The following is a 13466-nucleotide window of genomic DNA, read 5'->3' as shown; positions in this document are numbered from 1 at the left end:
AATCTGTATAACTAATCATATGCTAAATAGTTGCGAGTCAAATTTACGTATGAGATAGCCAAGATGATTGTCTATACAATGATGGTAGTCTCACATTGGAAGGTGTATTGGATGGTGAGACATGGAGCCGGAATGTCAAAAGTTGTCCCTGGGTGACGTACAGCCGCAGGATCCGTGCCACCGTTGGTGTCAACCGAGTACCAGAAGGACCAAAGTTAAAAGAACACTGCGCTTCACCCAATGGATTAATTATCAAAAGTTCTTTATTAAAGTTCAAGAAATTCACAACGCGTTTCAGGCTTCTAACTGCCCTTTCTCAAGTGCAATAAACAACTTAGTGCTGCTCTCCAGGTCCTTGGCTCAGCGTCTGGGGAAGATGGGCTGAGCCAAGGGCCTGGAGAACATCTCTAAGCTGTTTATTGCACTTGAGAAAGTACAATAAAATGTATATCACATTCAATAAATAGAAGGAATTCCACAACGACAAAAAATCCATACAATGCAAACATAATTGATTCTTAACCCCTTCCCACCGCAGGCATTAGCATGTGGTGTCTGCTGTATGAAACAGCAGATACCAGATGGCAATGGCAGCCGCCAAGCTCCTGGGTGTCCACCATAGTTAATCGCCCAAAATCCAGAGTACTAGTACGGTGGATGTCAGAAAGGGGTTAAATGTATATGATATGGTTACATGTCTGAGGGATAGCTATACTTGTCTTTATTACTTAGTATTAGAGAAAATAGGTAATCACCAATGCAACAGAGTCCATAACCATAGGTAAAAATACAGCAATCACAGGCCCATGTAATCTGCTAAAAGCACAATCAGCTTTAGCATACTGTTGGACTATTTTAGCATCCAGTCTCCTTGTTTCTTTCTGTTTTTATTGATTTTTAATGATGTTCATGAGTCCATCATCAGTAGCACACCAAACAACAATGATGTGCATGGCAGGATTCCCATTTCATTTTACCACACACTTCCTCGCGCCCCAGGGGAAGTGGGTTATAATGTGAAACGACTGTTGCCTGGCATGTTGGCTCTCAGGCTCCTTGTTTGCAGTATTTTATGTCGTAGAAATAAAGGATACATTTTTTATACTGGCAAGTACCGCTTTACCTTCTGCTCTTGTACTGTATATTTGGAAGGAAAACACTGCACATAGCATAGGAACCCAATACCATCTGTGAGACATGGCGGTGGTTGGATCATGGTGTGGAACTGTTTTGCTGAAAATTCTGAATTATAAAGGAAAATGACATCTGTCCATCAGCAAAATCCATCAGGGTCATGGAGAAAGAAAATGAACCTAAACACACAAGTCATTCAATTTGTTTCCGTTTTCGGTGGCTTGGGTCCCAGATATGTTTCGGATCGAACAAGTTTGGTACAAACCACACCTTATATTGGCTTAAAACATATTGTAAGACTGAGGCCCCACTTTGTGGAAAGCTGCTTTTTTTGTTGCAGATTTTGAACAAAAGATAGAAGTCTAAGAACTTCCTATATATTTCCCATTCCTTTTGTAGCCTTTCTTGGCTTTGGCTCCAAAAATCGCAACAAATTCTGCATCAAAAAAGCTGAATTTCTGCAACGTGGGGCCTCAGCCTAGAAAACAGTCAAGGCTCAGAGGAATCTAGCTATCCAATTTCTAGCTCTCAAAGGCAAATAGAGCCAAAGGTATGTCAAAGTGAAGTGAGTATCCAAGAGAGAAAAAGTGAAAGTTACATTATTGTACTCTGGCTTGTCTTCAGACAGGATGCCGCGAAGAGGCCCAAAAGAGGTAAGGGAAGGAGATATGAATGTTGTTTCTTTCACCTCCCCTAGATCTCTACATGTTATAGTCTGGGGTCTGAAGAGTTCACCTGAGAGAATCGAAATTTGTTTGCTTTTGAAAAAAAAACTGAACAATTTGGAATATTTAGGTTGAATCTGGCTCTGTATGAGTCGGTTTGTCCATCTCTTAATCCAAGGTAAATGTTATGGGAAGACCTAAGGCAAACAGTTCATGGGAGGAAACCTACCTATGTATCAAAGTTGATGCAGTGTGCGCAAGAATCGGCTAAAATTCCTCCATATCAACGTACAGAACTGATTGATAAGAAAGCAAAGACCACTCACAGATATGTGATATTGGATCATTGTATTCTTTAAATAAATGACCAGGTCTAATATTTTTGAAATTTTTCTTTCAGAATGGTTCAAAAATTTTAAGTAACGCAAACCTTATTACAGCTGCAAATTCTATTGTAGCATCATAGATCCTTATGCTAGTTTGGGATAGACCTGTGGCAAGGAAGGACTGTGATATGGTCATGATACAGATGTATGATATACTTACAAATCCCATTCTACAGTTTAAAGAAGACCTCTTCTCTATTATTCTTCCAAGAAACATATAAGTAAATTGACAGCTGGATGTTACTTTTTGACAAGCGCAATTGTAACACTCAGTTGTCAAATTATAACAGAGTAATAATAAGACAGAGTTGAGAGAAAGAAAATGGTCCACAATTGTTACTACAAGCATGTACTAAAACAGACGTCAGTAGAGCTAACAGATCCTCTTTACGGCAAGTTGGACATAGCCGCCAGCCATTATTGTTATCCACGTGCCGCCCGTGCACCGTACATGCACCCCATTCATTCAATGAATAGGAACCGCAGAAGCACAGCCACAAACCCGGACAGGAATAGGACCTGTCTTGAATTTTGCAGCCCTAACTGTTGGCCCACAGTCGTGTGCATGGGCCAAGAGAAATTAATGGGTCAGTATGCTATTCAAGAAAAACCTCGATAGCATACTGAACCCTGAAACACGCCATGGTCAAGGGGCCTAAAGGTTGGAGCGTACATTCAGGTTTTTAAATATAACTTTTGAAGACAAATTTGACTGTCGAATATAAAGTGTGAAAACCTATAGAAGAAAGGTAGTACAGTACTCCAAGTTTTGGCTTAAAAACTGCTAGAACACGATGATGTGTAGATAGTGTAGCTAATATTCGCCTTTAGTTCCAGTCTTACAGTTTCTAGATACATTACTAATAGCAGTCTACCATGTGCTGTGTCCGCAGGCTGATCTAGAGACATGACTCTAAGGCTGGTCTTACACCACCGTAGTTTAAGACCGCAAATGGTCCGCAATTGAGAGTTTTCAATTGCGGACACATTATACTCAATGTGGCCTCTTACACCACCTGATATTTTATTTGTGGTGTGCCGGGCCGCAACAGAGGTCCGCACTTTTTAGAACATGTCTGTAATGGTCGCAATTCATGGCACTGTACGGACTCGCCCATAGAACTCTATGGGTGAGTGCGGCAGTTTACGGGCATCTGCGGAGTGTATGTTGATGATCAGCAACTAGTGTTGCTGATCAGCAACATGCAGACCGTAAAAGCATTACGGTCGTATAAGACCAGCCTGAGGGTGAAAAGGACAATCGCAAAGGAGGTTTCTGTCGTAAGCGATGGAAACAAGACTGAATTGGGAACAATTGGGTATTAAGTGGATTTTTTCATTACAGACACTTATCCCCTATCCACAGGGAATAGGATATTATTGTAGACAAAAATAGAGAAGAGCTAAAAAGTAGATGAAAAAAATAAGTAGAAGGAAAGCGATAGATAATTTGTGTAAAATTTCTAACACTGCAACTGTACAATCATGTTGGGTTACAGTATTTCTAGATAAGTACGCAGCCCAATGCAAGGAGTATGCTGAGTACACAAAAAATAGGGCAGTAGTTTACAATTCTATACACTTGCGTCTTTTCATACTATTTCTATAACACTAGGTTCACACTAGCGTTCTGGTTTCCATTCTTAAAGTCCGCTTGGGGAACAGAAAAATTGGAACCCTATTCGCTTAAAAAGCAGTTACCCATGGAAACCTGCTGAACCCATAGACTATAATGAGGTCCATCCATTTCTGCCCAAAATCGACAGAGAGAAAATCCTCTTTCCATATATTTTAAGTGGAATGGGGGAAGGAGTCCCTGAACGGCCCCGGACGCTAGTGTGACCGCAGCCTAAGTTGGACATGTTCAGATATGTTTGTGATGAGATGATCAGATTTTCAATACAATGTGATTTCACAATATTTTGCTTGTGTGCTGCTATTTAGTAGCAGACTGTCAATATTTTGAATAAAATTTTGCTATAGTGTATTGAATTAGTTTTATGAGAAGTCGGAGGTCTTATCTATATTTGAGCTGGGAGGGGGATATATATTGGTATCTTACATAATATATTGATAGGTGATGTTTACGTGCAGTATAAGACACCATAAATATGAGATGTGCCATCAATCCTATTTAAAGGAAGCTGAATACATCACTTTCCCTGTAACCGGACTGTCAGGTCATTCATCAGATGAACATGGGTGAACACAAAGTGATTTGTTGTTGCTGTAATAAATCCACATCAATTGCCGGCGACAAATAACATGTTGCTCTACTAGATTGCAGGTCACATTCCAGTAGGGTCATTGATAAGACGTCTTTATAGGTCTCATGCTTCTTCTGAATTATAACATCTTTTATAAAAATGGACAAGCTAAGGATATATATTGGATAGAAACATAGAAGATTAATACATAGTTTAATGGTTTTAGACCACAGTCACTTTAACTAGATACTTCAGTTATCTTCTTCATGTGGTCTTTGTTGTACCTTGACATATGTGTAGCGATGTGTAGCGTAACTACCGGGGAAGTTACAGGGCCCGGGACATTAGGGGGCCCGGCGACAGCTACTACTGCTGCGTTTTTGTTTTTTTTTCAATAGGCCGTTACTCCAGCCAGTAACGGGCCCTCCTTACTTACCGATCCTAGCAGGGGCCGGGATCGGTAAGTGACACCACGGGCCCCTCAAACATCATTATTATAATCAGATGTATTTTCAGACCCCCGAGTATAATGATCGGAGGCCCGGGAGAGGTAAACGAACATAACAAACAGTGTTACTTACCTCTCCACGCTCCGCGAAGGCTTCGTGGCCTACTTGTGTAACATCTCAGACGTCACATGACCGGGATCTGCGTCCTTATGCGTCGCGACGCAGGCCCCCGGTCACATGACGTTCCTGACGTCATTGAAGATAGCCGACAGCGGGGAGCATGCAATGTAGTTATAGCCTCATCCCATACAAGTGAATAAGGTTGTAATTTCCTCATACAGCCACTATGAATCAAACAGCATGCCAGGTAAACAGCAAAGGGGTCATGGTGCTTGCATGAATGCTATAGCCCTTTCAATCGTTGATCAGCATAAATCCCGGATTTCAGTTATCCACCAATCTCCTATTGAGAACCTATCCTGAAGCTAGGTCATCAATAAAACAAAGCAGCACAAACCCTTTAAAGACTAGTTTATAAAAGTTCTCTATTAAGTAAAGACACAAATTAAAAATGACAAAATTTTACAAAGTAGCACAAAAAAATAAAGGCTTGGTCAGTGTCAGGCTGTAGATCCTTGGACCTACGAGATATAATAGTTCAGATTTGGAGTCGGGAAGGAATTTTTTCCCCTGATATAGGGCAATTGGCATGAGCCTCATGGGGTTCTTTGCCTTCCTCTGGATCAACACTGTAGGGATTGTAGGGTTATAGGTTGGACTTGATGGACTAATGTCTTTATCCAACCTCATCAACCATGTAACTATGTAACTATGTATGTATGGGGGTCCAACCCTCAACAACTCCTACAAAAATAGACCATAGTACCTTTCAAATGTCTGTCTTGTGTCTTATTGCGTTACAGCCAGGGCCCACCAGAGGGTCCACCATTGGTTTTGCTGACATAGCCATCAAAATTTTGTCCAAATTGAAAAGTGAAAAAAAATAAGAGTAAGAGATGAATGAAATGGGCCCATCATGGTAAAGACCTACCTATGACAGTGTTTGTAGGGAGAGTCAGTCAGTTAAGAATTAAAATGGAGATGCAATATGGAAATAGTAAGGGGTTGGATGGGGAGCAAGGAAGGGGTACCGGGCAGATGGGGAATAGATGGAGATTTTACTCTGGAAAAATCCCACCTGCACCTCTTTGTCAACTTTATCTTGAAGTACATGTGGTGTGACTGAGGATGTGAGCTATTGGTTACTACCCAGAAAATGCCCTTCAGGACATCCCCATGTATTTTGATAAAAAATGATTAATTTTTAGATGAGAAACATGTTTATTAGGATTTATACCCATCCCTGATACAGACATCATACCTCAACATAGCGTTCTACCAAGCTCCCTCTTGACATTGAGGCATCGTCTATGGTATTTTCTCAAGGTCATAGCTGAGAGCTATTTCAAGCACAATTGCACGGTTTTTACTACAGCCTGGCTACTGGCCTGACCTTCTGGCCTTGCCTGATTGCTGTCTGCCCTGACATCTGCTTGGGACTTGATTGCTCTAGATATTGATTTAATAAGTTTCTGTCTGAATTGCTTGATCCTTTTTAAGCTTGTTGACCCCGACCTCATTGTATCCAGACCACAATCTGACCCTGTCCTTGGATATGGCTCCTTTACCTGCCCATACTTTATAATCTACATAATTTAAAAGCAAGTATGGCTGAATCCACACGTCTTCTTCCTAAACCAAGAGGAATCAATGCAGAGTGCTGCATATAAATGTTATTACATAGTGTAGAGGTATTAAAAAAATATGTATAAAGAAAAAGGTGGAAGGATGTAAACGTGTAATCCTTAACAGTTCCTTATGCTTGAGATAGGTCTGACTTTAACTTTGTTAAATTTTTGAATCTTTTTTTCTTATTATTTCTTATTTTTTGTTTGTTTTTTTATAAAATAAAAGCTATTTTAATTAAATGATTTTTTTTCTACTTTATCAATTTAATTAAACTTCATGTAACTTTTTTCCCCATGATGGGCATTTTATTTTTAGTCTACAAATCATTCCAATGTCTCTGTATTCTAAATCATTATGGAATAATTTGTGCAGGTAGATGACGGCTGGATCGCACCCTGTCATCAGATATATGTATCACAGGTTTACATTTATATATTCAAAGCCTTAATACTGTCTTACTGTACATCTTCAGCCGGCACATTTGATTGACATGCATCATAAGTTTCTGGTCTATCGTATTGTGATGGAGATGCTTCGGTAGTTCTACAATTACTTCTGTGCATCTGCTGTGATGAGAAACTGTTGCTTATCGGAGACATTGGGAGAGTTGCTAACTACTGGGGAAAAGATTAAGGGCTTGTTCACACTGGGACAATGGTGGTCTATGTAGACTGCCCAGCATCGCACTCACGGAAAAAAGAAGTAGGCTATCCTTTCTTCAGGCGGTTTCCGTGGCTCGACCTCCGGAGTCGGCCCATTCATTTGAGCCTGCTACAGGACAGGGAAGCAATAGCTTCAACACAGCTGTCTACTTTTGGAGTAGTTATTCTGGTGTGGCTTCATTTCCAGGTTATACCACTAGTTTAAAGAGAAACCAGGCATTGATTTACAAGGAGCTACCTTTCAAAAGATGGTACTAGAGCAACTTCCCCTTTCAACCAATGGATATATTGGTCTCTGTTTTTTTTTCTGTTATGCTTGTTTCACACATCAGTATGCCATCCATCCATTAGAATTTAGTTTGAGTTAACTTAAAACGGACTGACTCACATACTGATTGTATACTGACACCTTTTTATGCTGATAGCAAAAGCTGTCTGTCCCCTAGAGGACAGATAAGGGGATTAAAAGTAGCAAAACAGAGTAGAGATAAGGACATATATTAGGTAGGTAGAGGGAGTGACACAAGAGGTAGCAGGGGCGGCATTGCTTATACAGAGGTCAGACAATTCTGTAATAGAGGTTACTGTCATTACACAAACATAAAACTTTATGAGCCGTCACCAGTCGTGTCCTTTAACATGTGGATGGAGCTTGGACCTATAAAGTTAACCTGAGATGGCATCATATCATGTGGGGAAATGTGGGTGCGGGGACAGAGGAGGGTTAAACTTTGGGGATTCTAATTATAGTACAGAAGGGTTTACGTTAGAAATTGTGATAGGCCTGTCTGAAAAGATGCGTCTTTAGTTTGCGTATGAAACTGTAGAAATTGGGAGTTAATCTGATTGTCCGGGGTAGAGCATTCCAGAGAAGTGGTGCAACTCGGGAGAAGTCTTGTATACGAGCATGGGAAGTTCTGATAATAGAGGATGTAAGTGTTAGGTCATTGAGTGAACAGAGAATACAGGTTGGGCGGTAGACAGAGATGAGGGAGGAACGCAGCCTCCCCTCCTGATAATACTCGTCTATGGACAAGTTCTGTGAGCAGAGGGAGGGGGCGTTCCTCTCCGCTCATACTGTACAGTGCTATAGGCGCTGCTGTGGAGAAGGACGTACCTGACCGACTGTCAGGAACGCTCTTCTGACCGTAAAGAGCTATGGTACCGGGACACAGATCGGGAAAGCGCACTGTCAGCTTTCCAGCCGTATATAGAACTGCCTGTGCCCCAAACCATGAAAGGTCCTCTTTAAGTGCAAAGAGAATACAATGAAATGTTTCAAGACAAAAATTCAGCCAATGTGCAAACTTCAATGACGCAAATTAAGATTTAATTAAAGCTGATCTTTAGTGACATCAAAGAAACAGAGTTCTATGTGATTATTTTATGTCATTTGTAGGTTTTAGTTGTTACATTTTCTTTCCCTGTGCACTTTAATCCTCTGTACACTTTTCTAGATTCATAATAGATGTGCTCAAAATATTTTATGCATGTTGATGTAAGCTAACATATCTGTCTATCTGTCTGTCTATCTATCTATCTATCTATCTATCTATCTATCTATCTATCTATCTATCTAAGAAAAAGAAAGTCCAAAGCAGCACAGCAACAAAAGTATGGGTGCAAAATCCTAAAGTGGAGCTGGCTACTCCCAATACATACTGTGAGAAGGTGACAAGCAGAGTGCTGGAGTCCTGCTATATCTCCCCCAGGTTTTTAACTTATGCGTGGTCCTGTGCAGGTCTTGAGTAGGCCTCAGCCTAGTTGTGGATCCTGGACTCATTACTGGGCCAGAAAAAGGCTGCAGATTCAGCACTCCAGTACAGATCCAGGGAATGAGAGGAGGCATCTGGATTTGTCCTGTTACTCTGGGTGCAATGAGACAATATTGTGCTTGTTTTGTTCGTGTGGGTGGTAGTAAGCCACACGTACAGTTAGTGTACTATTACTGTTTATTTAGTTGCTCAGATTAGCAGGATTTTGTTTCTTATTTTGTCGCCTGAAGTTAAGGCTGTATTTTATTTTGCTCATCTTGTGCCTGAAGTCAAGGTTTATTTATTTTCCTGTTTTTTCTAAATAAACCTGTTTGCTACAGTTTTGTGTCCCTGTCTTGACTGGTTTGGTCCGCACCACTGCTGACACCGAGCTAACTTCTCCACAATACAAAGAGCAAAAATAACTCCAAACATCAAATGGCTAATGTGTCTTTATTCCAAAGTAGCTTTGCTTAGTGTGAATGAAACACTATTTGATATTTGGAGCATTGCCAATTTTTGCTCTTTTTATCTATGTTTAACCAAGCTACGTTCTACGTATGTTGCTTAGTATTTGCATCATCTGATATGTAATTTGTCTATATGTAATTTAGTTTTCATTCACATACAATATTTATTTACTTTTTCTATATGTGCTCTATTGTGATGTCATCCACCTTGTCATATTTGGTTAGCGGGACCTTTATGTATGGGTTATGCATTAACTCCAGTCACACTATGAGCATGAGCTGATAACTTTTGTTTTATTTATTTTGCATACTTATATAGTGCCATCATATTCCACAGCCCTGTCACTCACTGTCCCTTATGGGGCTCACAATCTACATTCCCTATCAGTATGTCTTTGGAGTGAAGGAGGAAACCCGCACAAACATAGGGAGAACATACGAACTCCTTGCAGATGTTGTCCTTTGCAGGATTCGAACCCAGGACTCCAGCGCTGCAGTGCTAACCCCTGAGCCACCATGCTTCCCAGAGATTGTTTTGGAGACCACAATTCCCCGTTTTTAATGGTTAAGTCTTATTTAGAATCTGACATCATTGCTGGACCTCTCTCCTCTTGTAAACCTTTGTTCCGATCTTGCAATCCTGCAGACCGATTCCGTGCACAATGGTCAATTTACCCATGTGTTTTCCAGATTCAGCAATTGCTTACCTGTGTTTACTTTTTTCATTTTGTATTTAAAATGAAATCTCCGACTCCCTAATAATGGAGGGGGTGCCTTCCAGTGGCATAACTAAAGTCTTGTGGGCCTCGGTGTAATCTTTTGTCCGGGGTCCCCCTACCTCATCCCTACAGTGAATTCTTGATACTGATGGTTACGGGTGCTAAGGAGTTTAATCCACCTTAGTGTGGTTATGGACCAGATGGAAGCTGCAATCTCAATACTGATGCCAGTGCTTATGGGCCCCTAAGGCTCCTGGGCACCCCCTTAAGTTACGCCCCTGGTGTCCTCCGCTCCCTTACAAGATCATATATCCAAAGTGTCTTTTTACCAACTCAACCAGCCTGACATTTCTAACCTCTCTTTATAGGAGAGACTTCATATTTTATTTAATAAACTAGTTGCCTGTCATGAACCTTTTCAGCTCAGACATATCCTTTTTACAATGTGGAGTCCTAAACCGAATCTCGAGGGGGAATATTACATTGGTATCGCAGGATTTCATCTCTTTTATACACTTATTTGCTTTTACAGCTGAATGCAATGTTTTCCAGGACAGAAATGAATGATCCTTCGTCCTATGAGTAAAATTCAACGACTAATTTCAGTTTTAATTAAAGTTTTGTTCTTCTTCATTTGGTGACACAAAGGAATCGGCTTTCGTGTTTTATTATATAGCATTTGAAGATTAGAATTTTCTTGTGTTTTGTCTCCCTTTGTGCTTTGATCTTTCAGCTCTGCAGTTTTCCTTTTTATTTTTGATGCTTTCATAGTACTAACGGAATAGAATAGGAACACAATACAGCTTCTAAATATTGTAGTAAGCTGGCATATCTATCCCATAGAGACGCGATTTAAGAACACGACACGACCGGCACAGGTACACTGCGAAAAATGAGTTGACCTCCTGGTGCCACAACATTTCAAAGAATGTAAGAATTGTGGAAAAGAACTCAAGTCTACAATACTGGACCTCGTATTCCTCCTTCCCCGGAAGAGGTGGATATAGGATATAGCTTATAAGAAAAGAATAAGGACTAGAGATGAGTGAGTAGTGTTCGATTGAGTAGGTGTTCGATCGAAAACTACGGTATTCGAGATACTCGTACTCGACTGAACACTACTAGCTGTTCAAAGTTTAAGGTTCGATGCAGAACCAGCGTTGATTGGCAGAATGCTATACATTCTGCCAATCAACGCTGGTTCTTCTCTTACCTTTAGAAGTCTTCTCCGTGCAGCGTCCCCGCGGCGTCTTCCAGCTGGAATTCACTCTGCCTAGGCATCCGGCCTAGGCAGAGCCGACGGCGCATGCACGAGCATGCCCTCGCATGCGCAGTCGTGTCTGTTCAGGCGTCGGGCCGGGCAGAGCCGACTGCGCATGAGCAGTCGGCTCTGCCTAGGCCCCGATGCCTAGGCAGAGTGAATTCCAGCCGGAAGACGCCGGGAGAAGACTTCAAGGGGAATCCAGCCCGACCGTCACTCATGGACTTGGTAAGTATAATTTTATTGAATTTTGCGTACCCCTGAAACGAGCATTTCCCCCCATAGACTATAATGGGGTTCGAAATCCGTTCGAACAGTCGAACAGTGAGCGGCTGTTCGAATCGGATTTCGAACCTCGGGCATTTTCCATATGGAATTCACTCTGCCTAGGCATCGGGGCCTAGGCAGAGCCGACTGCTCATGCGCAGTCAGCTCTGCCCGGCCCAACGCCTGAACAGACACGACTGCCCATGCGAGGGCAGACTGTATAGCATTCTGCCAATCAACGCTGGTTCTGCATCGAACCTTAAACTTCGAACAGCTAGTAGTGTTCGATCAAGTACGAGTATTTCGAATACCGTAGTATTCAATCGAACAGCTACTCGATCGAACACTACTCGCTCATCTCTATACAGTAATAGTACAAATAGAAATATATACAGGATACACCTTGTTGGTACTTATGAGTACCATTATATGAGGTCCATTCGACAACGTTTCACATGCCGCTGTGCAGAGCTTTATGCATCAAGTACCTGCTTACACATTATAACTATGTTTGCCATGTTTGGTTAGTCTTACAGATAACGCTATATGTGGTTCACAATGTATTGGCTTGCCGTCCTTTTTAATAGCATGCAAGGTATTGCTTACACATATACAGAATATTCTGAAAGTAGACCACTGCCTCATAATGAAAAGGACTCCCAGCACTTTACACTTATAGGCACCACAATGCAATTTTGCATCAGAAAGTAATTGGGGCAGATATCCTCTCTCACTGGTAAATATATTTGGGTAGGTGGAAAGTAATTTCATATATACTACCAAACCTAAGTGGTTACTGGCAGATTGGGTTTAGCAGAATAGCAGTCAGAGCAGCTTCTATGAGGTCCAACAACTAAGGGGCCTGAATCCACTGAGACCTAGCGCACAATTAGTGATAACTACGGATGATGGAAAGAATGTAGAAAACTGAACATATCTCCATTACTTGCCTGTGTGGCATCATTATATTTACTTTCTTCGTATGTTGTATTGCCACTGTGTGCACAGTGACCTTTTTGTATGTGCATTATTTCAGTGCTATGTCATAGTGTAATATTACATCACAACGTACATTATCCTTATACAGTGACATTACTGTATTTCTTATCCCTGTACTTTGACATCACTGTATAGATTATACTGATATTGTGACATCACTGTGTGTATTATCCCTGTACTGTGACATCACTGTGTGTATTATCCCTGTACAGTGACATCACTGTGTGCATCATCCCTGTAGTATGACATCACTGTCTACATTATTGCTAAACTATGACATCACTGTGTGCATTATCCTTGTACGGTGATGTCACTGTGTACATAATCCCTTTACTGTAAAATCAATATGTGTACTCCTTTTGTGTAAAGGAGACAAAAATAGTCTTATGGCAGAGAGGGGTTCCATTACAAATTTTGCTATAGGGCCCCATCGTTACACCCCAAACTACAAGTCTGTACCAAGTGAAAGATGTCAGAAATAATGTCCTTTCTTCCCATTCTCACATGGATCAAAAAGATATTTTTCGATATACATTATAGTTAACAACTTACAAGTAGCCGGCACTAATCTGCACTTCACATAGACAATTCATATGGGATCCATTGCACACATAACTGCAGTAGACACAATGTCAGAACATATTACACACTAGCCCATGTCCACATAGTAAGTCATGTCCTCATATTCTCTCATTCTCTATGTATAAAACAACCCTGGACTTTACTCTCCTGGATACACAGATC

This window comes from Leptodactylus fuscus, chromosome 5, assembly GCF_031893055.1.
Source record: "Leptodactylus fuscus isolate aLepFus1 chromosome 5, aLepFus1.hap2, whole genome shotgun sequence".
Classification (NCBI taxonomy): domain Eukaryota; kingdom Metazoa; phylum Chordata; class Amphibia; order Anura; family Leptodactylidae; genus Leptodactylus; species Leptodactylus fuscus.
The sequence above is the reverse complement of the archived record's forward strand: the minus strand, read 5'-3'. Positions refer to the sequence as shown.